This window comes from Mirounga leonina, unplaced genomic scaffold (genome assembly GCF_011800145.1).
Source record: "Mirounga leonina isolate KUSES-001 unplaced genomic scaffold, KU_Mleo_1.0 Mir_101595, whole genome shotgun sequence".
Lineage (NCBI taxonomy): Eukaryota > Metazoa > Chordata > Mammalia > Carnivora > Phocidae > Mirounga > Mirounga leonina.
This window is the reverse complement of record NW_023270158.1, coordinates 14869552-14894852: the sequence shown is the minus strand read 5'-3', so window position 1 is coordinate 14894852 and position 25301 is coordinate 14869552. Positions and strand designations below refer to the sequence as shown.

The window sequence follows — 25301 nt, the reverse complement described above, 5'->3', positions numbered from 1 at the left end:
GCTCAGCAGGGAGCCTGCTTCTCCCTCTCCCTTTGCTCCCACCCTGTGCTCGCTCTCTCTCTCTGACAAATTATATAAATATCTTTTAAAAATACCTACTATTTCTATATATTCTAAGCCCATATAATTACTTGAAATTGAAATGACAACAGTGCATGAACAGAAATGACCTCAAAGCAAACAGAGACATCTACTGAACTTTTATTTTACACATAACATTATATTGAGCATGAGATTTCTTAATTTCACTCAATACTGACATTATTTCCATATGAGTATCTTGTTTTCAATAACGCCAAGTAGGAACAGACCAAAGAATATCTTTGAATTTGCCGGTATCATTCATGTACACAGTTTTTTAGCTAAAACCCCCCTGCTCCAGAGCACTCTTGTTCTAGACAAAATACAATTTATACCACCAAGTAAGGAAAATTGACTATTTATCCTAAATTATTATTTCCCTAGGAAACTGCCACTAAGGATGTAAACACGAAATCATTACCTCTTTTCTGTTTGTTTGCTTCTTTGTGATTCTTGTGCTTCTGTTTCGCTCTGCATGGAATTTTCACGTCGAACACAATAGAGACTCTACAGACCAGTTTACTAATGCTGTTTGGTTTCCTGTGACATAGGGCTCCTTTGTTCTAAAAGGTTGAAAATAATCACACAGCCTTTCTCCCATGTGTTTTTGAACAGCACTGGTGGTATGAAATGCTTCACAAAGACTCAAGACTAGAAGGAGGAACAGAGGTAGTGTTGTGATCTGACCTAAGGCAATCTTAGAGCACACAGCTATTATGTCCTTTTCTGCAGATCATGGCCGCCACTGGCTAGATGTGGAGAAGGGTGAGCCTCTTCCTTTAGGAGCTTTGCTCCTTGATTATAATTTGAGCCACCTAGGAGCAAAATTTTCTTTAGACATTTATTAACAAGCAAGCACAAAACAGCCAGCCAACTCTATGAAGCCACAAATGTCTTTTAAACTGATCCAACATCATTTTGCATGGAAACTTCACCCAAAGGCAAATATGATAATATTAGAGAACGAATTCAGCTAATTAGGCTGGTAGGAGCCAGGCAATCAAGAGGTTTCCAGAGTTAGGAATCAAATTTAGAACGTCATTTCTCACATTAAAGGACGAAGCCGTACTAGATTTGTATACCCTGTTCATACAAGGGGATGTCTCTACAATCCTTTAACCAGTACCCACATGGGAAAATCACTAATTACACCAGTGAAAACTCTCACATCCCCTGTTAATGCTAATTAACAAACCATTCTAACAACCCATTCAAATAGCAGTATGTGAAACAGTAAAACCTCTGGCATAGCTCTGAGGAAGGAGAGCTCAAGTGCTCATGGGGTCCACCTTTGGAAATGAGTACTATGAGGGCAACTCACCACCTCTATACTTTAGCTTACACTAATTAGTACACAGAGCCTGTCATGTTGTTAACGCTGAAGGACTTGAAAATGAATTATAGGCATTCCCACAGGTGGGCAGAGCAAATACATCTGAGGAGCAATGCATACTTTAGCCTTCTTGAAGATTCACAAAGCATACTAACATATAAAAGCCTCTGAGATATCACACAGTAAAGAAACTAGCTTAATTTTGTTCAGCTTTAAGAACTCTCAAACTTATTTGATAATAGACAATACCTAAGCCTAGTGCTATTCATATTTTAAGGCAGTGTTTTTTTTTAAAAGATTTTATTTATTTATTTGAGAGAGAGAGAGAGATAGCAAGAGAGAGCATGAGAGGGAGAAGCAGGCTCCCTGCTGAGCAAGGAGCCCGATGCGGGGGCTTGATCCCAGGACCCTGGGATCATGACCTAGGCTGAAGGCAGTGACTTAACAGACTGAGCCACCTAGGCGCCCCCAGGCAATGGTTTTCAAAGTGTGGTCCTTAAACCAGCAGCATCAGCATCAACTATAAACCCATTAGAAATGTAAAATCTTTTTTTTCCCCCAAGATTTTGTATTTTATTTATTTGAGACAGAGAGAACATGAGTGGGGGGAGAGGGTCAGAGGGAGAGGAAGAGCGAGAAGCAGACTCCCCACGGAGCAAGGAGCCCGATGCGGGGCTCAATCCTAGGACCCGGGGATCATGACCTGAGGTGAAGGCAGATGCCCAATGGACGGAGCCACCCAGGAACCCCCGAAATGTGAATTCTTAAGTCCTGCCCCAGATTTGCTGAATTAGAAGCTCTGTGTGTGAAGAACACATCAATCTGTGTTTTAACAAGTCCTTCAGGTGATTCTCATGCATGCATACTAAAGTAAGAGAACAAGCATTCTGAAGGATACAATTTAGGGGCTTTATTATATAAGCTTTATCTAGAGGAGTATCTTCTTCACTTATGCAGCTAAACTTTTTTCTAGTGAGATATCCATTCCATAGCCTATGAAGGTCCTATCTGATTTGTAATCTGTTAGTCATATAATCACATTCATGTTTCACCAGTCTTATTTTGGGGGGCTATTGCCACATAAGTAGTGAGATTTGTAATTTACTTCTGGTCTGCAGTCCAAGACAATAAGACAGGAAAAGAGGTCACAATCTAATTAACTTTCTAATTAAAGGAACATGGTCGCTTTCTAATTACACTTACAAAGAATAAAACTTAGCCCGTAATTAGAAAGTTACTCTGCTCTATTTAAAATTTGCACTGTGTCAGCTATTCCATCATCATCATTATTGCTTAACATTTATTCGGAAATGCACAATCTATTTTCAAAGTGTCTTGGCAGAGGTTTTATTTATCTCTCACATTGAAATTGCAAAATAGGTCAGTATTTCACAGGCTGAAACAATGAGATGCAGAAAGTTTATGGCATTCACACTATATATCATTAACAGAGTTGGGACTTGAGTTCATGGTCTTTGGTAACTACATTTTTTACTCTCAGTTTTGTGGATAACATTTCTTCTCTTACTATTTTTCTGTTTTTTTTTTTTTTTTTTTTTTTGAGGATGTCAAGACTGTTTTTAGTGTCCATATGTAACCATGGCAAGCACCTGGCTATACATCTGTCCTAAAAAGCACTCAGCTATTAGAATCAGTTCCCTGGAGAGGCTATCAGAATGCAATGCAACCGTCACAGCACTCTGGGTTTCTCATTTTGATCTCACCAACCATGTGCGAACACACAGCCAATAATAAATGTCGACCAATAGATATTGTTTCTAACATGCTCTACTGTTTCTGCATTGTAAGAAACCATGTGTACTTCCAATAAGATGCAAAGAAACTTTATGAAAGAAAAAACATAATAAAATGAAAATCAGGCTGCCTTTTTGTTTTATAACACAAAATTGAAATTAAACATGTCATTGTTCACCAAAATATTGTTTCCCATTGCTGAAGAGAAGTGATGGGCCTGAGGGTCTCATGCATTACAAATCTCATGTGCTTTGGATAGCTAGTAAATCACTTGTGTTTTGCCTATAGTACTTTCTGCCGAGCTCAGCGTTTATTGCTTACAGCTGAATACAATCACCTAAGTCATCTATCATGTTTTTATAACCAACTGTAGCTTTCCTTCTTATACACCAAGGAATTGGCACATTTTCAGAGTGAGAATAAGTGAGAGGTGCCTTTACACACCCACAAGTACCATGCAAGCAATAAACAATACATGAATGTTATAAGGGAGGAAAAATATAATACATTTACTGGTATCAAGAGCTAAGAGCTTTTGAAATCATCCACCCACATACCAACCTCACACTTGACTTTCCATATTATCATCTTCCCAAATGCTTAGATCATTTAATGTGTATTTCTGTGAGTGTATGCTTATTAGTGGACCAAGACCCAACATTTAGATGCAGGCCAGAAGAAGGAATCTCCTATCAGGGATTTAATAGCTAGGGAAACCTTTCTTCCCCCCTCAGTATACTTCTGTAGCTTTAGTTAGTTCAAGATGCTATGGTAAATGGTAATTTTTAATATCATCAAATCCAACCCTCTCATTTTTTTTTAAGATTTTACTTATTTATTTGAGAGAGAGAGAGAGAGAGAGAGAGAGATATCGAGCATGGATGGGGGGAGGGGCAGAGGGAGAGGGAGAAGCAGACTTCCCACTGAGCAGGGAGCCTGACATGGAACTCCATCCCAGGACCCTGAGATCATGACCCGAGCTGAAGGGAGACGCTTAACTGACTGAGCCACCCAGGCATCCCCCAACCTTCTAATTTTTAATGGTAAAGATAGGAGACCCTCCTTGCTTATTTAGGCTGCTATATTCCTACCAATCTTACTGGGATCAGCTGGTTAGGTGACATTAGCTGAAGGTGATATATATACGTCCTCTCAAATTCTTTGTTAAACTCTTCATTGGCACCTCGCTTCCAGATCTATTGGGGCATGGTTCACCATTGTGATGGCATATTCGAATTGCCTGGGGAGTTTATTAAAAGATGCCTGAGTTCTACCTCCAGAGATTCAGATTTAATTTCTCTGGGTGAAGCTCAAGAATCGGGATTTTTAAAAAATTTCCCACATTTGATTTGAATATTGAGAACCTCTTCCTAGAATAAAGAAAAAGCAAAGGAAAAGAGAACAAAGTCCCTTAATTCTACAGTATTTCTTGTCCTTGTTTTCACCTCATATCCTTAATATTTGAGTATAACACTCTTTTTTATTCACTTAGAGGAGTGATTTTTTTTCCACTCTTAAGGAAAATAAAAGAGTACTTTCCAGAGATCATTTCCATCCATTGTCACCTTAAAAATACAGCACTGGGTCCACGGTAACCCCTGAGCTCTCTAGAAACCTTTATAATAAAGTGTTCTTCTGAAAAAGCTCTAATCTTTTTTTGACTTTATTTTTTTACAGCAGTTTTAGATTCACAGGAAAATTGAGAGGAAGGTACAGAGATTTTTCCATGTACCACTCATCCCCACACAAAAGCTTTAATCTTTAATCACAGTTCATTACTTGCTCCTTTCCTACTCCTCTTCTTTATACTCCTTTTCCCTACAATATTTTTTTGAACAGGAATTTAGAAAGGGTTTTCAAAAGAGATTTCCAAAAGCAAGTAAAAGAAAGAAGTGCTAAAATGAGACTCTGATTTTCTCCAAGTCATTTCACCTAACTCCCTGTGACCGCTTTGTACAACCCATAAAATACGCAGCTAGAGTATCATAGTTATTTATATGTTTTATTTACACTAGCAAATTATAAACTCTTTTGGAATAAGAACAATGTATTGTGCCTTGGGTTACTTTACATAGCACTCTTTCTAGTAGGTTCAAAAAATGGCACCAATACTGAGATTTCCACCTACCTTGTACCATTTTTCAGTCCTCATCCCTCACATACTCATACTCTTATTTTTGTCCATTTTTATTTTTATATATTTTTATTTTTAATATTTTAGAGAGAGAGAGAGAGAGTGCGGGGGGGGGGGAGGAGTAGGAGGAGAGGGAGAGAGAGAATCTTTAGCAGGGTCCCCACCCAGCATGGAGCCCCACACAGGGCTCAATCTCATGATTCTGAGATCATGACCTGAGCCAAAATCAAGAGTTGGATGCTTAAGCAACTAAGTCACCCAGGCACCCCAGTTTCTGCTCATTTTTACAAAAGGTCTTTTAACTCTTAAAGCTATTAAAATTGCACTAAATGATAAAAAGAATTATACACCATGACCAAGTGGATTTATACCAGGTATGCAAAGCTGGTTCAATACTGAAAATCAACTGATGTAATCCATCACCTCAATAGGCTAAAAAAAATCTACATGATCATGTCAATAGATGCAGAAAAAGCATTTGACAAAATTTAACACTCATTGGTGATAAAAACACTCAGTAAGCTAGGAATTAAAAGGAGCTTCCTCGTTTTGATAAAGATCAACTACAAAGACCTACAGCTAACATTACACTTGATGGTATGAAACTCAAAGCTATCCTAATAAGATCAGGAACAGGAGAAGTATGTCTCCTGTTGCCACTGCTTTTCAACGTGGTAGTGGAAGTCCTAGCTAATGCAGTAAGTCAAGAAAAGGAAATAAAAGATATACATATCTGGAAGAAAGAAATAAAACTGTTCTTGTTCACAGATGACATAATTATTTATGTAGAAAATCTGAAAGAATTGACCCAAAACCCCTGGAACTAATAAGCGATTATAGCAAGGTTGCAGGATACAAGGGTAGTACACAGAAGCCAATCGCTTTCCTATATACCAGTGTGAATATGTGGAATCTGAAATTTAACATTTATATCAGCACCTCCAAAAATGAAATGCTTAGGTATAAATGTAACAAAATATGTACAAGACCCACAGGAATAAATTACAAAACTCTGATGAAAGAAATCAAAGAACTAAATAAATAGGTATTCATTCCATGTTCATGGATTGGAAGACTCACTATTGTCAAGATGTCAGTTCTTCACAACTTGTTCTACAGACTCAGTGCAATCCCAATCAGAATTCCAGCAAGTTATTGTGTAGCTATCAACAAAGTGTTTATAATGTTTATGCATGCAGATGCAAAAGACCCAGATTAGCCAACAAAATACTGGAGAAGAACGAAGTTGGAGGATTAATACTGCCTGTTATCAAGACTTACTATAAAGCTACAGTAATCAAGACAGTATAGCACTGGAAAAATAATAGACAGATAGATCAAAATAGTAGAACAGAGGACCTGGAAAGAGATCCACGTAAGCACAGTCAACTGAGATCCACATAAGCACAGTCAACTGATCTTCAACAAGGGAGAAAAGGTAATACAATGGAGCTACTATAGTCTTTGTAACAACTGGACATCCATATACAAAGAAATCGAATCTAGACACAGACCTTAAACTCATCTCAAAAATTAACTCAAAATGGATCACAGACCTAAATGTAAAACACAAAACTATAAAACTCCTAGAAGATAAATACAGGAAAAAAATTTAGATGATTTGGACTTGGCAATGGCTTTTTTTATGTTTTATTTTTAATTAATTAATTAATTTAGAGCACAAGCAGGGGGAGGGGCAGAGGGAGACAATATCTCAAGCAGACTCTGTGCTGAGCGCTGAACCCAACATGGGGCTCAATTTCATGACCCCGAGATCACGGCCCAAGCTGAAATCAAGAATCCAACGCCTATCTGTCTGAGCCACCCAGGTGCCCCAGCAATGACTTTTTAGATACAATATCAGAGGCACAACTCACGAAAAAAAGAATTGATGAGCTAGAATTCATTAAAATTAAAAATTTCTGTTTTGTGAAAGACACTGTCAAGAGAATGAAAAGATAAGCCAAAGATAGGCAGAACATGTTTACAGATGATACATCTGATAAAGAACTCTTAAAGTTCAACAATAAGAAAACAAAAAACTCAACTAAAAAATGGGCCAAAGACCTTAACCGACACCATACCAAAGAAGATACACAGGTGGCAAATAAGCATATGAAAAGATGTTCCACATCATATGTCATCAGGGAAATGCAAATTGAACAAAAATTAGATGCACTACACATCTATGAGAATGGCCAAATTCCAGAGCAGTGACAACACCAAATGTTGTTGAGGATGTGGAGGTACAGGAACTCTCATTCACTGATGTCAGAAATACAAAATGGTACAGCCACTTTGGAAAATAGTTTGGGAGTTTCCTACAAAACTAAATATACTCTTATCATATGATCCAGCAGTCATTTTCTTCGGCATTTACACAAAGGAGTTGTAAACTTATGCCCACCCAAAAAACTACACATGAATGTTTATTACAGCTTTATTCATAATTGCTCAAACTTGGAAGCCACCAAGACATCCTTCAGTAGGTGAATAGATACAGAGATAGTAGTACATCCAGACAATGGAATATTATTCAGCACTAAAAAGAAATGTGCTATCAAGCCATAAAAAGCCTTGGAGGGAACTTACATGCATGTTACTAAGTGAAAGAAGCTAATTTGTAAGGGCTATTTATTGTACAACTCTAACTATATGACATTCTGGAAAAGGCAAAACTACATAGACAGTAACAAGATTAGTGGTTGTCAGGGACTGGGGGAAGGAAGGATGAATTGGCAGATCGCAGAGGATTTTTAGGGCAGTGGAACTACTCTATATAGTAATATAATGTTGATAGATGTTATTATACATTTCTCCAAACCCACAGAATGTACAACACCAAGAATGAACCCTGATGTAAACTATGGACTTGGGTAATCACGTTCCAATATAGGTTCATCAATTGTTACAAGTCTATCACTCTGGTGGGGGATCTTAATAATGGGGGGGAGGCTATGGTTATGGGGGGTGCCGGGAGCATATGTGAACTCTATATTTGCTGCCCAATTTTGTCATGGACCTGAAACTGATCAAAAAGTTAAGTCTATTTTAAAAGTGCATCAACACAGATGTAGTGAAAAGAAGGGCCATATGCACCCCAATGTTCATAGCAGCAATGTCCGCAATAGCCAAACTGTGGAAAGAGCTGAGATGCCCTTCAACAAATGAATGGATAAAAAAGATGTGGTCCATATATACAATGGACTATTACTCAGCCATCAGAAAGGATGAATACCCAACTTTTACATCAACATGGATGGGACTAGAGGAAATTATGCTAAGTGAAATAAGTCAAGCAGAGAAAGTCAATTATCATATGGTTTCACTTATTTGTGGAACATGAGTAGCATGGAGGACATTAGGAGAAGGAAGGGAAAAATGAAGGGGGGGAAATCGGAGGGAGAGATGAACCAGGAGAGACTATGGACTCTGAGAACCAAACTGAGGGTTTTAGAAGGGAGGGGGGTGGGGGGATGGGTTAACCCAGTGATTGGGTATTAAGGAGGGCATGTATTGCATGGAGCACTGGGTGTTCTATGAAAACAATGAATCATGAATCACTACATCAAAATCTAATGATGTATGGTGACTAACATAATAAAATAAAAAAATAAAATAAATAAAAGTGCATCAAATGTATCTCATTTTTAAATATAAATTTTAGAAGATATTAAATAGCACTTTATCTTTTTGAAGATTTTTTCTATATAAACATTTGATTCCAGCATTAGCATTTATTTCATCAGAAGTGTTAGCATTTATTTCATCAGGAGTGTTTTATAGTAAAAACAAATGGCAACTGTATTCATTGTGTATGGCATAGCTTTAGCTCTTCTAGAAACACTGTTCAAAAATTTTTTTAAGCACAAGTATTTTATCTCAACTTTAAACATGTGTAATAAAAATCAACATAGGAAATCTTTTCTTACATGGAAATTATTTATAAAGAAGCTGTACAAAAATCATTCATGCTATCTATCACAGCATTAGTTTCTAGGTGTTTCTCTTGCCAGTCTCAGATGAAGGGGAAAGGACTTCATTTAGAGGTGTTTTGTTTTGTTTTGTTTTGTTTTGTTTTAGAGAGGGTGAGAGTATGAGCTTACGTTTAGGTGGAGGGGCAGAGGGAGGAGGAGAGGGATTCTTAGACAGGCTCTCCGGAGCCTGACGTGGGGCTTGATCTCATGACCCTGAGATGATGACCTGAGCCAAAATCAAGAGTTGGACGCTTAACTGACTGAGCCACCCAGGTGCCCCTGCATTCAGAGGTATTATAGGAGGACGACTCTGGGTAGCCTTGATGATCTGCCCTGCAAGTGCAGAAAAGATGAGTAGGCAAGAAGTAGTTGGTTTTTTTTTTTTTTTAAGTTCTTTTTTTTTTTTTTTTTTAACATTTTTATTTGTTTGACAGAGAGAGACACAGTGAGAGAGGGAACACAAGCAGGGGGAGTGGGAGAGGGAGAAGCAGGCTTCCCACCGAGCAGGGAGCTGGATGCGGGGCTCGATCCCAGGACCCTAGGATCATGACCTGAGCCGAAGGCAGACGCTTAATGACTGAGCCACCCAGGCGCCCTGGCAAGAAATAGTTTTAAGAAGCCTCTAGCTAGGGCACCTGGGTGGCTCAGTTGGTTAAGCGCCTGCCTTCAGCTCAGGTTGCGATCCCAGAGTCCTGGGATCACGTCCCACGTTGGCTCCCTGCTCAGTGGGGAGTTGGCTTCTCCCTCTACCCCTCCGCCCTGCTCCTGATCTCTCTCATGCTCTCTCTCTTAAATAAATAAATAAAATCTTAAAAAAAGAAGCCTCTAGCTAAAAGAGAAAGAAAGGACAGGTTGGTGGATTGGCCACAGGGAAGCAAGAGAAAGGGAGGGATCAGATGTGAATTCCAAAGTTCAAATTTAGGTGACTGTATGGGGTCACCAAGTGAAAAAGAAAATACCAGAGGAGGAGTAACAGTTGAGTCTGTGACGCTGTGGCACCTCCCACTTGAGAGGTCGGCAGAAAGTAAAATCTGAGCTAGAGGGGGAACTTAAGAGAGCCATCAGCACATAGTTGGTGGTCAGAGCCATTCTGGAATGAGGCTGCCCTGAGAGAACTGCAAATGAGAAGATAGGAGACCAAGCCTTGGGGAGCTCTAAGAGGTGAGTGGCCACTGCTTGGTTTGAGTAGCACAGGTGTACAGAGAACCAAGACAGCTACTTCATGATAGCTTATAAAAGGAAAGAGCCTTGGGGAGGGTAGAGAGACTTGTAGTGTCAAATGCAGCAGACGGGGTAACGTGAATAGGATGAAAAATATCTACTGGGGAGTGAGAACCTTTCAACTGAATTTTGATGGTTGAATTCCGACAGCTCTGGGTTGATGACCAAGTGTGATGTCATGCAGGAGTGGAATTAGGATGACGCAAACAAGGTGCTCTGGGAACAAAATTTAAGGAAGCCCTCATTCTTATGGTCCTTCAAGTCTGGAGAGAGGAGGCAGTTATAAACCCATCAGCCAAATGCCCAGGCGACGTCCAAGCTCCAGGTCAAGCAGTTAGCCCTAGGGAGGTCTGGAGGCGCACAGACTTTAGATACAAATTCATGGTGGGGAGTGCCTGCTGCTCTAAGACAAAATGTCCAAGGTCAAGGTTAGCAGGGGAGCAAATGGATCACTGACCTAGCGCAGTAAATCCTAGATCAAGTCATCTTATATTACAGTGAACTGCATGAAATTTCTGACATTTGGCCATTTCAGATCTACAGAATGGCAATTTCGTATGTTTTAGTGTAATAATTTCTTTTTCCACCAAGGCACGTGTGGTTCTGAGATCTTAATGGAGTCCAAATTGAAAAATAAGAGTTTGGAGGTACTAGCTGTGAATGTGATTTATGATAATCAAGCAACCCTTATCATGCGCAAAACACTTTCTGGCATATTTTGTGCCATTTTTATCCATAGGACCCCAGTGGCATTTTTTTCTAACTAGACTGTAAATTCTTCTAGTAGAAGGGTATTTCTGGCACTCCTAGATTCAAAACTTTAAAAAGCCACATTTGGGGCACCAGTAGGTATACAATCGATTCTTGATAGATGGAAGATGAAGGAGGCATAAAAAGGTGTTCTCCATACATGAAAGCTAGACTGTCCTTGAAAGACAGCAACAGTCTTTAACATCTTTACATCGGTAATACTTTATTTTAGTAATGGCTTGAATACAATATGATAGCTAGATAGCTAGCCAGACAGATAAACAGATAGGTGGATGGATAAATATGAGGATACAGACACAGAGATTTGGCTTACTTTCACTATTTTTATTATGCATTTCCTTTCATGTTTTCAGTAGGTTTTAAACCTTTGAGGAAGTTTTTCCCTTGCACCATTTGAAATCTGAAAGGTAGTTTAAATTTAGACATACTTATTTTATTAAAACTCATTGCTTTTCTTATCAGTGAACTCATGCCCTGCAATTTTTGGGCAAAATTATTTCAAGTGAAGCTGAGAGGGGCTCCGGATTCAAGTACTCAATTCATTTTCTCTTTGCATAAAAATATCTCATTGCAGATAGGTTTCTAATTTCCAGCTGTGGTTTTCAAGCCTTTTTCAATGATTTCTATGTTCGTATTGGGCCAGGCAAGCAATTTATATTAGTTCAAGTGGAGCTATTGGGATGCATTGCTAAATGCTGCTAAAAGAAGAATTATATAGAATGATAAATGCGATGTAATGTATGTACATATACATGAATTTATTTGTGCTTTGTGATTATGTAATTCACGGACTATGCATCTTGATAAGTAAAGGATATCTAGGGCTGTTTCTAAGACCAATTTACAATCCCTTAGGTGCAGTGTAGAAAGAGAAAGGAATGTGAATCTTTTACCAATTTCCTGGATACCCAAATCCAGCCTTAGATCTCCAATTCCTTACTTACAATTTGAAATTCCTAAAAGCTCTGAAAACTGAAAGCTTTTTGGTAATGTAACTCATTTGGTGGCAAAACTTTCCTTGAAGCTGCTAAAAGACAGCTTATAGTCTTTATTTATCGCTTAGTGTGAGTATTCATATGTTTTGCTGCAGATATTATTACTCTGATTATGGGGTACTGCCCCTGAACTTGCTTGAGATGGTAGGTAATACATGGTAATAGATCCTCCGTATTATATTACCACATTCTGAATAATTTTGAAGTCAGAGCCACACATCATGTCCCAGCCCCTCAGGAGGAGCTGACAGACTTCACCCTGTCTCCTTCCCTTTGCAAAGTACTCTCAGGATTATGTGAACAGTTACTAGAGGATCAAGGACTCTGGGCTTTATCTCAAGAGCCAAGTGAAAGGATTCAAGGGAGTAGCTTGGAGTGTGTTGACTAGTATTTTATAAAATCAAATCTAGGGCATGTGAAAAAAAAAGTATATATAATTGTTGTCATCTTTTTTTCCAGCTTTATTGAGATATTATTGACATATAACATACGTAAGGCATACCATGTGGTAATATGATACACATATATATTGTGAGGTGATTACCACAATAAGGGTAGTTAACACCTCCGTCCCCTCACATAATTTTCATCTTTTGTGGTGATAACTTGTAAGATCTCTTCTCTTAAAAACTTTGAAGTATATTATATAATATTGTTAATTATAGACACTATGGCATTAGATTTCCAGAATGTATTCACCTAATAGCCAGAAGCATGCACCCTTTGAGCAACATCTCCCCATTTCTACCACCCAGTATCCCCTGGAAACCACGATTCTACTCTCTGTTTATATGAGGTCAGCCTTTTTGATTCCACATATAAGTGAGAACACACAGTATTTGTCTTTCTCTATTTTATTTAGCACGATGCCTTCAAGGTCCATCATGTTGTCACAAAAGGTAGGATCTCCTTAATTTTTGTGGCTGGACCATATTCCATTGTGTGTATATATCACATTTTCTTTATCCATTCTTCCATGGATGGACAGTTAGGTTGTTTTCCTGTCTTGGCTATTGTGAATAATGCTGCAATGAACATGGGGGTGCAGAGAATTCTTCAAGATAGTGACTACATTTCTTTCAGATACATACCTAGAAATAGGATTGCTGGATCGTCTCGTAGTTCTATTTTTAGTTTTTTGAGGAACCTTCATACTGTTTTCCACAGTGGCCATTCCAATTTACATTCCCACCAACAGCACTAAGGGTTCCCTTTTTTCCACAGCTTTGCCAACAGAATATATTTTTTTAAAAAAGGAAAGAGCTGTTTCCAAACCAGCACCAGAGTTCTTAATGCGGTGTTCTGAAACTCTCCATGCATGTTAACACAGGTATGGAAACTGCCTGTTTTACCCATGTAGGTCTACGCACTCTTCTTGAAGAATGGATCCATCACTTGCACCAAATTCCCCAAGAAGTGAACCAGAAATGGTTGCAAACTGCCTCAGGAGATAGTGGCAAGAAGAAAATAACACTGATGGTGGGAAACTGAGGGACCCAGGTACTGTCCAGGCAGTTAAAATAATAATAGCTGCCACTTTCTGAGCAATTCTACGGGGCAGACATGGTACTATGTGCTTTGATCTTCCCATTCACAAGGAGCCTAAGTGAATAATATGGTGGCTGTGGAAATAATCTAATATCTTAACATTTGGGTATTCAAATATGTGCTGAAAACAGAAATCTGGGCTCAGGAGATATTAACTACTTTAAGAGCTCATCTCCTACCCTACCTCCATCCCCATACAGTTCCAGCATTCATTACCCTTGTGAAAAGGGGCTTTAAAAACTTAAATCTTAGGACTTTGCCTTCTCTCTAATATCCTGGTATAAATAACCAATTCGTATCAGAAAGCTCGGTTGGCTTGTAGCCCCCGCATCTTTACACAGATTTAGCCAATTATAGATACTCTTAAACACCCCTAAAATAACTCTCAAATTCCCACTGAGTAAGTGTGACCTGAGGGAAAAAAAGGCGTATATTTAAAGATATTAAGAATAAACCCTCTTCCTTTTTGCGTGTGTATGAATGTACATTTAGGCGCTGTATTTGTGTGCATGTACACAAACATACTATCTGTATTTCCACAGGTGAATTCCAGTAGATGTTTACCGTTTGTCTGGTTAAACAATTACGGGTAATGAACCTTCTCCTACGGTGACATGGAAGGACACTCTTCCCACAGAGAGAAATGCACTGGATGGAAATTTCTATACCAAAACTGTCTTCAGGATTCACTGGTTTGGATACACCAGTCCCGAAATTCCTCTATTTCTTCCCTGGGCGTGGCAAAGTGTATTTAAATTGTGGTCCCGTAGCAGCCATGGGTGTCTTCTACGTCTCTATGTAGATGGATTTTTGAGAAGAGGCATACAAAGACCCACACCAAATAAGGAGGTGCTATAAAGAAATGGGGCCTCTTATTTTTACTAATAGTTGGCATTTATTGCTTAATTACTCTGTGCCAGGGAATCTGCTAGCGTTTTACACATAGCATTAATTTAATCATTACTGTAATACCAGGAAAGTATATTTCCACTGGATAAGTGAGAAAATTAATCTAATGGTACAGAAGTAAGTCACTCACCCAAAGCCAAGGTTAGTAAAAGGAAGGCGGGGCTCAACGGAGGCCATCTGATTTCAGAACCTGACCAGCCCACAATCCTGCCCCTGGGTGGCTTGCCAATTCTAATGACCAGGTGGCATAATATTGTTCCAATATTTCTGTACTTTGAGCTGACCCAAGAATGAATTAAAATAAAAAAATATATCCTCTGAAACATTTATTCCTAAAGTGGCTCTTACCTCGACAATGCCTTTCCTATTTCATCTCAGAAAGCCCTGTCTCCAGGGTTAAATTCACTCACGTCTGTTCACTCCATCTCCATGCCCCTCGGCACTTAGGTACTAACTAGTATGTGCTATTCAAAGACAGCATAAAGTAAAAGCCAGAAGAAAGTCTTTGATAATGTCACATTCTTCTCCCTGTTGTAGGCGGCTCAAGCCACTGAAAGACTGCAGAGTGTGTGAATAGAATCCTTCTCCTGGAAGTAAGTGGAAAACTGCTGCCACTAACTATAGAAATATTTCAGGGCAATTTCTGTGAAGCCAGAAAGTCATCTTTTATACCTCAAAAATTTGGAAGGAGGATGAGAGAAGATTAAAAAAAAAAAGTCACATTAGATATAGCGAGATTCCTTTCCAGTATTTACATGGGACAGATGAAAAGTAAAAACAATCTTGTCATTTGGTTTGAACTATCTTCTTATTAACTATTGACTTCTCAGCAATTAAGGTACCAAAAATGATAGCACTTCTGAGTGAAATCAGATAACAGAAAAGGACATACAACCAGGCACTCCGGAGCTAAACTGGACTACCAAAAGTTCAGGAATTAAAGGTTGTATATTAATTCTGCATGTTTCCTTTTACTAAGAATGCACTGTCAGGAACAAATGGTTAACTGTGGACCAGCAACTGATGACCGATTATGATCCAGTTGCTCCAAACATATTTAATCATTAAATGTGATGCCTACTGCCTTTTTTTTTTTTTTTTTTTTAAGATTTTATTTATTTGTCAGAGAGAGAGAGAGAGCACAAGCAGAGGGAGGGAGAGGGAGAAGCAGGCTTCCCGCGGAGCAGGGAGCCCGATGCGGGGCTCGATCCCAGGACCCTGGGATCATGACCTGAGCCGAAGGCAGACGCTTAACGACTGAGCCACCCAGGCGTCCCTGCCTACTGCCTTTTAATTATCCTGGCTTTTCAAATTCGAGTGTTACCCAGAAAAATAGAGCAAAATACCGCAGCTACCTTGATCAGTTGTGGTTACGATTAGGGACAGGGTTTTCGCGTGTGTTTTTCATTTGTTTCATTTGTTTGCTTGTTAGGTCTTTTATGTGTGCTGTTTGCAGTCTTCTAATAGGGTCCAGCCATCATTTTCTCTGAATGCGCCTGGGGCTGTTCTTACTGAAGCTTTCCAAGATCTCTTCAACAGTGCAGAGCAGACTATTTCCCAGCTCTCTTGGCAAAACCCCGTGAGCCCTAGAAGGTCCAAGGTCCAGCTCGAAAGCCACTTATTCTTACATTTGGGCATGTGATCGCCTCATTTTCTGGAACTGACTCTCTCAAACGATTTCCTAATTCTCTACCATCATTATTTGTACCATTTGTTCTTGTTGCTTGAACCTTTCTGTACGCTTCTGTCGAGGACTATCTTGCTCTTTTCTCTTCCCTCTGGAGAGTTTTCTTGCTCTTGAAGAACTCAGAAAGTAGTTGCAAAGTTGATTGGGAAAAACTGTCACCTCTTGAAAATTACAGCTAATGAGCATTAGGCTGAAACTGACATGGTTATTCATCTGTTGAAATAACTCATTATAAAAAATGACTTCTAAAGGTGACTGATGAGTTTAAGGTGCTTCCCAAATATCTTTACTGAATTCTCTGGTTTCTCTCTTAAAACCACAGGAGTTAAATGGCGTGAATGCAAAATAAACTCTGACCTAAATCTTTTTCCCAACGCTGGGGCTCTGCCGCCCCAAGACAAGGGTGGTAGTGTGAATGGAGAAGAGTGAAGAGCCAGCTGAAGGGTAAGAACTGGCAGCGGCAGCTACTGGCTGACTATACGACCCCCAGAGTGGTGACGAACAAACTGTTGGAGCAACCCAAGTTTGAAGGAATGCCCTTTAACACTCTTTCTTCTAATTCCTTGTACCAAGAATCCTTCTGATCTGCAATTTTGTCCTCCTCGATGAACTTATTCATTAAGAGGGAGTGCCCTGTTCAAATGATTGATGCCAGTTATCTTACCAAATTCATCTCCCGTTTCATTTAATGAATCAGCATTCTGGTTTATAAATCAGTTTCTGGCAAGCTGGCTTGGCATTCATCACTTTTCCACAGCTTGGTCACCCCTAAGTGAGCAGATTCATTTACGTTTTCATTGCTGTGAATCTGAGGAGTGGCCGCTGAACCTATGAGAAAAATTTCAAGAGCAGTCCCTGTGTGTGTATGAGTCGAGGCAGACCACCCATGCTAAAATATTTCAAGAGCTTAACTGTGTTTTCAGAATAACTTGCAATTCTGATTATTGCAGTCCATAATACCCAGTAGGCAGTCTAGACATATTTGTTGAATTTTTTTTTTTAAGATTTTATTTATTTATTTGACAGAGAGAGACACAGTGAGAGAGGGAACATAGCAGGGGGAGTGGGAGAGGGAGAAGCAGGCTTCCCGCGGAGCAGGGAGCCCGATGCGGGGCTTGATCCCAGGACCCTGGGATCAGGACCTGAGCCGAAGGCAGACGCTTAACGACTGAGCCACCCAGGCACCCCCATATTTGTTGAATTAAACTGAATCTTTTGTTAGCCATAAGCCACAGCCAACAATGGCTTCATGTTATTATTATTATTTTTTCTTTACCAGAATTGTGGGGGTGGGATGGGGCAAGGGAAAAGGAGACCAAGCTCACAAGAAAAGCAATGAGAAGAGAAAAGGACCCAGAGTTTCCATGGGTAGAAGCATGTCAGAGGGTGACCTATGGGCAGATCAAGGCATGACTGAGGTTGACTGGGTGGAGACAAGGTAGGGGAAACATGGAGGGGTATGGATGACAGAGAAGGCAAGAAATCTTTTGACTTCCCTAAATAGGAAACTATGGGGAGAGTAATAAATGATCTAAAGTAATAAATGATCTAAAGAAGGATTCTTAAGAGAATTTTGGTATGATACACTAATCAAAATGCTCCATAAAATCTCTTTTTAGGAGTCTATAATATTTCATTGGCTTTCTGGAACTGGAATTATGGCCTTTTGTTTTTGTGGGTGCATGAACAGGCTTTTTAGGGCACTACTATCTAAACAGGTGATCTTTAGGACTACTTGCAGTCACCATTTGGCAACAACTGAGCTATTTGTGTATTTTCATCATGGCTGACTTAACTCACGACTTAAGATATAAAGGGGCACAGTAAATCAGACAGGGGTCCTGATGATTTTGAAAACACAACCAGAGAGATACAGAAAGATGGCTCAAGATGATTTTAAAGGGAGAATTACTGAGAAATGACTAGGTGAGAGTGTTCAGGATTTTTCTTTAGGCAACCTCTCCACCTTTCCCACAAGAAATTAATAAAAATACAGATTTGGTGGCACATTTTCTTACCAACTTAAAGCAGGAGAGCGGAGCGATGTAGACAGATATTGGGACTCAGATATAAAATTCCTAACCTCATTAAGTGATTATCAGAGCAACGACTAGTTAAGTATTACCAAACAATCTTAGACTTCATTGAATGAAGGAATGAGGGCTGCGTTCGCATTGCCTGCAAAGACTGAAAAAGAGAAAGAGGCTGCAGATTTGACTGCCGACTCTGTAGGGAAGCAGCTGGGCCTCAGCTACTTGAAGCCAGAGAACCCCAAACCAGCACGGCCCCTGCAAGCAATGATCATGTGCACTCTCTCTGGAAGGTACGTGTATTCCTGCCCTGACCCCCTCAGTGGCCACCCGTCCTGGGCCACCGTGCAGACTCCCGCAGACATCACCTTATTTGTGGCACTCTTATACCGTGAGTCCTTTTATCCATTAATCACATTTTCTTCCTCTTTGAAAAGACCTTCGAGGGGTCCTGACTAAACCCAAATGAGATTAGGCATAGACAGTTTCTCATGTGCTAGGTCCTAGAACTGATAGACCGAATTTTGAAGTACATGGCCATGCCTAATCTGGAAGCATCTCTCAAAGCCCTTGAAAAATCCAAAGGAGGAGGGCCACATGGCTTTGAATAACAAGTACTCCTGGATGTACAAATAAATATTGTGCTCCCCCGGGCAGATGACTATAAATGTTTAAGTAGGTAGGTAGTGTGCAGAATAGCATAATTTTACTCGCCTGATTTTTTCTTTAAAGAGTGCAACGGTTCTCATTGGAAGAGGAGGAGTAGAGAAGAAAAACTATATCCCCAAGGGACTATACTCAGCAAGGGGGGCTGAAGGCAGGTGCTCCGAATGCCAAAGTGGAAGGTGTTAAAAGGGGAACAGTTTTCTTCTTGTTGGGGGAGAGAAAGAGAGAGATTAGCTACTCAAGAGTAGAAAACTTTGGGGAGGTGAAGAGAAATCTACAGAGGAATTGGGGCAAAGTTTTCTGGGTAATATGCTGAGTAAACTAACTCCCCGCCCCAATTCTGTCATGTTGAGGAAATGCGTTTTAACAATCTGCTTATTTTCCCAGTGGCTTCCCTTTGTACTGAGAATAAAGTGCTAACCCCTTGTCCTGGCTTGCAAGGCTTGTCCGATCTGGCCCCTGGCTGCCTCTTCAACCTGATCCCGTGTTTTCTCCCCACTTCATTTCTGTCCAGTCCAGTAACCCTCAAATTCCTCCATCTTGCCAAGCTCCTTCTGGCCTCAGGAGGCCCATACCCTTTTGTTCCCTCTGCCTGGAATGTGTAACTCTAAGACCTTTGGATGGCTCGGTCGTCCTCAACTCACATGTCACCACTTCAGTGAGGTCTTCTCTCATCACTGTATGGAAGTGTCCCCTTCACTCTAATATTTTGTATTCAATATCCAGCTTTCTTTTCTTTGTAGCATTTATCAAGACCTGAGAAAATATTTATTTAACTGTATAGAGTCTGTCTACTCCACAGAACACAAACTTTGAGGGGGACTAGTTTGTCTTGGTCACCAGGTATCCCAGCATCTCAGGAGTTCCTGTCTCATATGACATCCCAGAAAATGGAGGTTGTATAATTGAGTCAATCTTTCAAGTTTCTGGTATCAGAAACAGGCCTCAAGGCAGACTGGCAATATCCATTTACATTTTTTAAGGTTTATTTTCAGTCAAAACATGAAGGAGAATTTCAAATTGCATTTCTTACTAAAAATAAAAGCTTTTCCAGCAGCTTTTTCTTGCACTTATCCCCATGAGGTCGATAAAAACAAGTTCCGTTGTTTCTTATTTTTCAGACAGGACAACTACAAGGCACATGGTAAGTCAGTGTAGTACAGACCAGAGCACAGCTCTCTTGACACTGGCCCAGTCTACATTCCATCCAAACTTCCATCCAACTTTACTGAAGCATCAGAAACAAAATAATATTAAATACAAACAGAAACAGAATGACCTAGTTGCTTTGGCCTTTTATGTAAAGTCTGCGTCACCTACGTCCTATGTGTCACTTTTTGAAACCCCTGAGAGCAGTAGATCTGCACATGTCTCAAAAAGGTTACTCCTTTTGGATTGAAATAATGAAATACATTCTTGCTCTATTTTGGAAAAAAAGAAAAAAAAAATCTCGAACTCACATATGAGGTGACTTGATGCATTTTTCCACACAGTGCATAGCAAGTTTAGCCATAGAAGATGAGGAAGGAATCAGTAGCATATATTAGTCCCAATGAAAATTCATGACAGAAAATAATTAAACTGGAGATAACCCAAGAGGAGAAAAAAAAATAGCCTACATAGATCTTATAAATTACCAGGCTGAGTCCACAATTTTCATTTACGAGTGTGATAACAGGTGCTCATTCTCCTATAGCCTACTTCCTAGAGGTGTACATTCTCCTACAAGAGTCTCTGTTGCTGTTAGTTGTCATCATCTGAAAATTTGTGACTTTTTAAGTTTCACATTTTTTCAGTGAAACATATTTGTGATCATCCATGAAGGTCTGAATTCTTCCATTGAAGAATTGTGTCTACTGGGTAAGAACATGCATCTGCTCTTCTTTTCCATTATATTACATTACTTTAATTAATTAATTAATTAATTAATTAATGTTATTAACATATAATGTATTATTTGTTTCAGGGGTACACGTCTGTGATTCATCAGTCTTATTTATTTAAAATATTTTATTTATTTATTTGACAGAGAGAGAGGGAGTGAGAGAGAGATAGCAAGCACGAGAGAGCACAAGCAGGGGTGGGGCCAGAGGGAGAGGGAGAAGCAGGCTCCCCGCTGAGCAAGGAGCCCAATGCGGGGCTCGATCCCCAGACCCTGGGATCATGACCTGAGCCAAAGGCAGATGCTTAACTGACTGAGCCACCCAGGTGCCCCTAGATTATTTTAAATACAAATATGTAGTATTTGAAAAGACTGAGCAGAATGGATCATGTTTGCATAATAAAACTTCAAAATATATAAATTTGGCAATAATTTTTCTAAAACATTTTATTTGTATATTAAACTATAACTATAAAATAAAAAAGCACGGGGGAAGAAACCAAAAAATGTCTGTAGATCATAAGGCTTTTATTTCATGTATAGGATAAAACTCTTAACTACGTCAAACCAAAGATAAAGCAGATTTAGATATCAAATTATAAGTGGAAAGACTGATTTATATTTTCTTTCAAGGTATTTAACTTTTTTCAGTGACAGAATTTACAACTGTGAGTAATTCTTTCACATTCAAAATAAAGAACATAAGTAGTCTATGTATGAATTCTATGTATGAACTTCTATATGAATAAGTTATGCTTAGATCACTTGTAGGTATCTAGATAATATGGTTTTGATAACACTGATGATATTTTAAAACGAAACATTTTCCACGTTTTATATGGCCTAAAATGACAATGTGGTTCGGATGCCTGGGTGGCTCAGTCAGTTAAGCATCTACCTTCGGCTCAGGTCATGATTCCAGGGTCCTGGGATCGAGTCCCTCATTGGGCTCCTTGCTCAGCAGGGAGTCTGCTTCTCCCTCTGCCTGCAGCTCTCCCTGCTTGTGCTGTCTCTCTGTCTCTCTCTCTGACAAATAAATAAATAAACATCTTTTTAAAAAAATGACACTGTGGTTATATTGCCTATGTTCACCCAGCTCCGTTTAAATTTAAGGAACCTGAATTAGAGTGAGGCTAAGTGACTCGTGTGAAGTCAGTCACATCAGTAGCAATAAAGGCAGAACTAGAATCCTGGCCTTCTGAGGCCAACCCGGGCATTCTACGTCACTACAACCACACTATGGTGACCACCTCTCTGAGGATAATTTAGTGGGCTGTGTATATATTTGTTCTGGATTACAATAGCCCTTATTAAAGCCATGTTTTCTGTAAGCATATTTCAAACTTATGAGTCCAAGGAACTTGGATCATTCCTCTGCTTATGTTCATATTTCTAGATTATTGTGATCTACTCAAAGTATTATAGAGATTTCTACATTGGAATCAAATGAATTTAGCAGGTGCTTCCTTGAAAGAGGTGTGAAATGTTTTATTTTAACAGCTGAGAATCCCAAATCAAGATTTAGTTCACATTTGATGTTTAATTTCTCACAACTGAAATTTTCTTTTGTCATTTGGAAACATTTTAATTTGCATGTGAGATGAAAAACAAAACAAAGGAGTATGGGAGAATGAGCAGAGATGAAATCTATATGCGTCTTTTGTTCTTTTTCCTGCCCAGAGGGATGTAAGCTAAGATTCACTATATATATAATTATTAAGAGTATATACACACATACACAGAGGATGATTTTACTTTCATTGATGGATATACAATGTAAATATTTAAATTGTACATAGCAGAGGGAGAGATAAATATTAAAGAAATAAAGCATGTCCTAATAAATTTGCATTGGTAGTTTCTGTGCATTACTGATTTCCTTGAGAGGATCCTACCGCTTACACAGTTTCAAAGCCATTAGAATATTTTCTTTCATTTTCCAAGACTTGACCTTTATTTCTTAACACAGAGACATCTGCCTAGAAATATAACTTTCTATCCCATTACAATTTTCTATTTCTAGCACAGTTCTAGCAACTGTCAGCACACGTATTGCAAGCTTTTTAAAATTTTTTAAGATTTTATTTATTGGGGGCGGGAGGGGCAGAGAGAGTCTTAAGCAGACGCTGTGCTGAGCCTGGAGCCCCATGCAGGGCTCAATCTCACAACCCTGAGATCACCACCTGAGCCAAAACCAAGAGTCAGACACTTAAGCGACTGCACCACCCAGGCGCCCCCTACTGCAAGTTTTAATAAGCCATTCATTATTTTTTGAGTCTACTTCTTCTGCCACCCCTTGATAATATTTTATGGCTATCTAGAGTCAGAGATAGCAGGGACCAGCAGGGGACGTGAAACTTAAATTCACTCATTTTACTACTAGTTCACACCTTTGGAGAGCTTACTTGGCTTTTAGATTTGGGGCGGGCTTCCCATTCTGAGCCTGTGGCCTCTCTTCTCACTGATGGGCGGGGCGGGGTTATCTTGTGTGAGCATCGGAGTGTATCCGCGATACTAATACACAGAACAGTGCTGCTCCAGAAGCTGAACACAACAGGCTTTATATACGCAGACAGAGAAGGAAATAAATGCATGTGTGGTGGGAGTGGAGGGACCAACATATGTCCTTCGTCCAGGCCACAGCCAACAATCCGCAGAAGTTTGATAGTTAAGTTACTGGAATATGCTGGAGCCTACTAGAATGTAACCCTTTTGTTTTGCGATTATAGTGAGTCATGTCACAATTACTTCCTTCTGGCAGTTAAAAACTGTCATGCACAAGAAAAAAGAATTCTGTATTTTATTAGGTCACAATTATACTAATGTACAGACAGAATAAAATCCAAAATCTTGGGATGCCTGGGTGGCTCAGTCGGTTAAGGGTCTACCTTCAGCTCAGGTCATGATCCCAGGGTCCCGGGATCGAGCCCTGCATCGGGCTCCTTGCTCAGCGGGGAACCTGCTTCTCCCTCTGCCTGCAGCTCCCCCTGCTTGTGCTCTCTCTTTCTCTGACAAATAAATAAAGAAAATCTTAAAAAAAAAAAAATCAAATCCAAAATCTTCAGTATGGCCCTACCACATCTGGCCCATATGATGGTTGTGAAATCATATTCAAACACACTTCCTCCTTGCTTTCTGTGTTCCAGTCACACTGCTCCCCTTTTTGTTATTTGGATACCACTGTCCACCAATTACTGTGCACTCTCCCTATATTGCTTTTCCTTCAGTAACTGCATGGCTTGCTTTCTCATTTCAAACAGGTCTCTGCTCAAACATCGCCTGGATTAGTTTCCTAAGGCTGCTATAACAAATTATCACAAACTGGATGGCTCAACCAAACTGTACTCTCTCATGGCTCTGGAGGCTGGCAATCCAGAATCAAGGTATCGGCAGGGTTCGTTTCTTCTGGAAGAATCCCCTCTATGCCTCACTCCTGGCCTCTGGCGGTTGTTGGCAATCGTTGGTTCTCCTTGGCCTACAGATGCGTCACTGCAGTTTTTGCCTGTCTTCACGTGGTCCTCCTCAGTGTATCCTCTCCTGTTCTGCATTTATAAGGATACTCATCACGGCATTTTTGGGCCCACTCTAAATCCAGGATGATCCTGTCTCAAGATCCTTGACCTAATTACATCTGCAAAGAAGCTATTTCCATACAAGGTCACATTCGCAAGCACTGGGAGTTTGGATTTGGACAGATTTTTTTGCAGGCCACCATTCAACACATTATATTGCATCTTCAGTGAGGTCATCACGGACCATATTCAGTGATAAAATAGTAATACTCTTAGTACATATACTATCACACTCTCCCACCTAACCCTGCGTTCTTTTTCTTAATAGTACCAAATAGTCAGAATGTGTCAAATATTAATTTATCTGTCTCTCCTTCTAGAATGTAATCCCCATGACAGCAAAGACTTTGCTTGGCTAACTGCTGTTCCTCAGCATCTAGAACATTATAAGGTATATAGTAGGTGCTCAATAAATATTAACCAAGTGGCCAAAATTTGGTTAAATAGTACTGATTGGTATTGAGTAATTTATAGTATTTATGATTGTATAAAACAAAGTTATAGGGCTTGTGGTAGACAGAATAATGGCCCTCTAGAGATGCCACATCCTAATCTCCAGAAACTATGACTATGTTACCTTACACAGCAAAAAACTTTGCAGATGTGATTAAATTGGGGATCTTGAGGTGGAGAGATAATCCTGGGTTATCTGGGTGGGCCCAATGTGGTCCACAAGGATCTTTCTTAGAGGAAGGCAGGAGGGTCAGTGTCAAAGAAAGAGGTATGAAGAGATCTGAAGG

The 25301-nt window shown here is 39.7% G+C and overlaps 1 protein-coding gene across 1 annotated transcript in view; it reads right to left on the bottom strand.

The window, feature by feature from the left end:
- IL1RAPL1 (interleukin 1 receptor accessory protein like 1) overlaps positions 1 to 25301 on the bottom strand; it is a 1375052-nt gene that overhangs the window by 107548 nt on the left and 1242203 nt on the right. The window lies entirely within an intron of this gene.